We start from the raw sequence: 5,220 nt of genomic DNA on the forward strand, positions 1-5,220 counted from the left end.
GGGTTTTCTCTTATCTCTGCTTGTTTCAGCTGGACCTACAGCCCTGGGTGTAGATCCATCTCACCACAGCTCTTCTCCTGTCATGAATCAGTGGCTGCGCACTCTCTGGGATCTGCCCAGATCCTTGAGTTCATAGGAGGGGAGGGTGGCTGGGATCTTTGTTTCTCCCTATTGTCTGTTTGTCTGACTGACTCTGGCTGTTCAAGACTGGGCATGACCTGGGATCTTTAAGCAGGAGATTGAGTTGTGTAACTGAGCTTGAGGCAAACTTTTAACATTAAATCTGATTAGATTGGATTGCCCAGATCTTGTTAAGAATAATCTATCTGATGTATCCTTGGTAGACATGAAATACACAAGAAAACATGAATCAGGAATCAGGAATGTGAATGATCCTGGAAACAAGGACAAAGGGTATTAATTGCCGATAGCGATCGCCCTTCCTTTCTCCCCCTGGGGCAAACGTAGCTGTATGTTTTTGTTTCTTGTGAGCAGCCCTGATTTAAGAATTGTTAAATAAATTTCACTCAGCGGCCCCCTCAATAGGAGACGACTCCAAGTTCTCAGCACTGCAGGCACATTGGAAGAGAAGTCGCTGGGAATCAGAGAGTGTCTGTGTGATTTCACAGCAGTGTTCCATTACCAGCCTTCTATTTCTGGAGGATGATGTCACCCAAGAAAAGCAGCAACGACCTTACCCAGGAACTGACTCAGATACAATCGCATCTGAATGCAAGGAGAAGATGCAAGCCTTGACTTCCAACAGGAATACAACTGGAAATGGAACAAATGGGAAAGGGTAATGCAAGGTAGACCAACAGATGCAATTTACATTTGTGTGATCAGATGTATGCAAGCGGTTTTAAGAACGCAACAACACTTAAACAACTAGGGGTCTGAGTAGTGGGGTAATACAGGCAACAAATGCCCCAGCCCCAGTCAATCTCTCCCAGTGGAGGGCTGGGTATTGTGGGCGCCGGGCTGTGTAAGAATAGTTTAATTTCCAGTCCTCGGACAGTTCAGGGATTTCTCTGTTGACGGCGGAAGCATCTGCAAGCTATTTGCATGCACAGTGCAGGGAGCAGCTTCTGAATGCGATTGAACCCACATTCAAAACAGCCACTGCCCAGCAAGAGCCTGCATGTTCCACCACACCTCTCCACAGACCACGTAGCTCAAAATGTACGTTTTGCACCAACTGAGGTAGAAATCCTACCAGACTTCGGGTGTTTAGGTTTTGGAGCCTGTGGACAGAACTGTCCAGTGCTGTAACCTGAGAACTGTAGGTGTTACTTACTCACACAAGCATGCTAAACGTGCAAAAAAAAAAAAAAAAGTTCCTGGTGTGAATAGATATTTTTCGTAAGCTAGATTCCTGACTGCAAGTTTGTGTACGAACCTCCAAATCCAATCCCTGTCTCTTCAGATTAGATACGCATCTGTGTTTGGGTGCACTGATGTTGCCACAGTGATAGGGCACTGGAGATAAGCCAGGGGCTACAGCCCCGTCAATATGGAGACGACTGACTACCTCAGATGTGGAGCTCAGTCTGGGCTATTTATAAAGCTTGGAAATAGTCACACACAGGTCTGCTTTACGTCGTTTGAACTCGGTACCCCAGCAGATGAAGGGAGCCAGATGCTTTCCATTAGATTTGCTTGGTTTCTGCTTATCCAGGCGCTCAGGCCTGTGCATTAAATGTTTAGGACTTGGGAAAGATAAACTGACAATTAACTGACCAGTGATGAAGTGCTTGTGGAAAATTAGAAACACTTAACTAGAGATTGAAGCCCAACACCTCCCCTGAATACAAGCACAGGGTTAAATTACAGTGCAGGTTATAATAATAGTAATACATAACAGTAATAATAAAAATAAAAACCCTGAAATCTTAGTAGGAGCAAAAGCTATTCTTTTCAGCCCCTGTCATTCCTATATATCGGAGTCATTTCTCCAGCCTGACAGCGAGAGGTTTTTGATTCTGAAATTGCCTCATTGTACGATTGTCTCTACATATGTTAATGGTGTGTTAGGAGGTGGAGCTGCATATTAAAATGATCATTTCAATTTGAACTTTCTGCATTGCCAAAATTCTTTTATATTAGGCAATAATGTCTGACTTTAAATGTGAATGTGTGGAAGGAATTGTCCCAAACTGTCTTGGAGGACCTGGATCCCAAATTCAGCTTTGTTTCATAAAACTAACACAAACAGGTGTGAGCCTTGGTCTTTTCTAAGGACAGTCAGGGATTAGATTTATCGTACAGTAGTACAAAGGACTGAGTTGTTTTTTTCAAAACTGTTGTTGAAGATTGTTTTTACACATTCTCTTGGGTTAAGAATCTTTGAAAAATGCTAAGAAACTTGTAACCTTCTCTAAACATTTCTTCAGCTGTAATCTTGATTTAAATTAGCAAACATGTCCTGAACAAAACCTTTTTAAAGTTTTGTAAACTGAGTGAGCTGTAACTGTGACTAATGTACCCAGGTGTCACTCAAGGCTGGCAAACCAGCGAGCTGGAAAATATGAAAGGCAAGTTTAACACAGAGCCTGCCTGTGTGCCTGCCTCCACACTCCTCACACCCGACTGGAACCGAGGCTGTGACTCAGCCCTGTCTCGCTCGCTCCTGATAGACACTCTGGGTATGTGACCATGCAGAAGGAAAACACCCTTCTTCATGATCTCAGTGTAACGAACACAACCCCAGACTTGGACCAGACCAAACGTCACACACAAGCAGCCACGGGGTGCCCGCTTCCTCTGAATCGGAGACACTGCTGCCACGTCTGTAGAAAGCACCCACTCCCCACTGCACTGACCTCTGACCTGTCCACATCTTTAGACTTGATTCAGGTTCAAAGCTCACTGACGGAACCCACACTAGAAAACCGAGCCGATGGAAACTGTGACGCAGACCATGTGGAATTTTTGCTGGGCTATGGCAAGCGCTGGTAATGATTTGCCTCATTAACAGGCAGTTGAGTGAACCTTAAAGTATTAAATTAAACAAACTCAGGCTGTGCTTGGCACACACCGATTCTTACAAATGTTGAATTCAGCACAAAAGAAAGGCTTTATAAAAACAAGCAAGTTAGAGACGCAGGCGCACTGGGTGTCGGGTCTCCGTGAAGGAAAGTGCAAAGCTCGAATTTAGGGTGTGTGTTTCAGATGCAGCTGGACTTTCTAATGTGCTTTCCCCCTCAGCAACAGCAGCCGCACCAGATGAAGCACACATCTTCTGAAACCGCTCAAGGTGTGCATTGCTTTGTCAGGAGGACAACTCTTTTTTTTAGCAGATAATGGAAACAATGGATCTAATAGCACGTTGCCCTTGCCATTCAGAGCTCTTGATTGACATCTCTAGCCGGCACAGAAAGTTCTGCTGGAATGCAGTTTGACTGTCAAACCCCTCCGACCAGGCTGGCAGTGAGGTGCCTCAAACTGCATAGGGTTCTATTGAAAGAGACTTGAGAAAGTGAACACTGGAATAGGCAGATTCATTTGCAAAGCATCGCTGTCCTGATGTGCACTTTTCCTTTCAAAGCAAGTCAGTGTTTTAATGTTCATCGATGCATTACTCTGCTCTAACCCTCAAAGCGGTCACTTTGAAGAGGAATACAACTGGCAACGAAGGCTTGTCATCTTAACAAAAAAATAAAAAAAATGTAAAAAACTAAATCTGTATGATCTCACATCAAACCCTGCTGGGTTTGGGACTGTGTAAAACAGTTATGACTTTCTAGAGAGCAAGTCTTTAGAAAGTGAATGTGCATTTTCCCCAGGCTTTTGAAACTGAACCATACCACATAAACTTCCGTTAAAGACTTAAAATGAAACTTTAAAAAGTTCAAATGAACTGCACAAGGAAGCAATGGTATATTTAAAACAAAAAAAAAAAAGTTCTGCATCACTTTAAATCATATTCCACACGTCTAAACTGGTAACAAAGATTGCTTTTTACTATTAGTCATCACACGGCAGCTGATGCCAGCTTTTCCAGACAACCTTTTGTATGGCGGGAAAGAAAAGCCTTCAGCTGCAGTGCTGCTGTCGACAGCAGCCTTCTCTCTCTCTCTCTGTGTCCCTTGTGCTGGTGTCAAACACCCAGCATTAATTCATGAAGGCCATGCCAGTGACGCCAACGGACCTACGCCACTAGAAACTTCCTTCTGCATCAACAACAAATCGGGCTATTGTTATACGGGGGTCACAAACAAGTAAAGCGAGCAATCAGCGAGTTACCACAGCTCTCGAATAATAGCAGGACAAAAAACTGCCTGTATTGAACTTTCAATGTACTACTGTGATGCAAAAAAATACAACAAAAGGGGTGCCATGCTGGTATATTCTCTTTTCGTTCAACAATCACATTTGCACTGTGCAGATAAGGAAACAGTGATGTTTGTTTAAGTGTCGTCTCTATGCAGTGGGTGCAACAGTGTTTGTGAAACCAGGTGTTTGAAGGCTGGGGGAATCCAATCCATTCAGTTTAACCTTCACCAGTGCTGTGGTGCAACATCACAACTCAACTGGCACATTAGAACTTCGCTGCATGCATTTCAGAGAGTCTAAAATGCAGCAGTATGATTAACACCGTCACGTTGACAGCACTGAAGATGAATTGTACCTCACTGTATAAGAAGCCTTTTATTTTAATACATGCAATATCAGCCTGTTCAATAAAAGAGGGATCGCTGCGGTTTAGCCAGAAAATCCCGATTCTGATTGTCTATCACTGGGTTCAAGGCTTGTGTTCAGTCTCTCGCGACTCCTCTCCAAACTTCATAACCTGATACTTCCAGCCATGGTCTCACTCTCCAGTACTGCTGTTCCTATGCAAATACTGCAAAGAGGAAGCAGCTTAACTTGCTTTCTCATCAATTATGCACCATGGCAGCGGCACATGCTATTAACCATTCATGCAATCCTTTTTATCAAAGGGACAGGCTACAATGTCACTGAAGCTTAAACTTAAAGTGACACATGGAAATAAAGAACCACAGAGAGAGTGTTGAGCTGCTTCTTGTAATGAGAGTTTAATTGAGTCACAGACAGCAGCAGAGTTTGAGAGCTCCCGATTACATGAAGTGAAGCAAAGCAGGAGACAAAGGAACAGGAGCTGAATCATTCTCCAGAAGGAAGGGAAACAATCACTGGCTGACGAGTTTGAGCTAAAGTACTTTCTGTTGGATAAAAGAAAACCAAAAACACACACAG

The sequence above is a fragment of the Acipenser ruthenus genome, chromosome 11, assembly GCF_902713425.1.
Source record: "Acipenser ruthenus chromosome 11, fAciRut3.2 maternal haplotype, whole genome shotgun sequence".
NCBI classification, from domain to species: Eukaryota; Metazoa; Chordata; class Actinopteri; order Acipenseriformes; family Acipenseridae; genus Acipenser; species Acipenser ruthenus.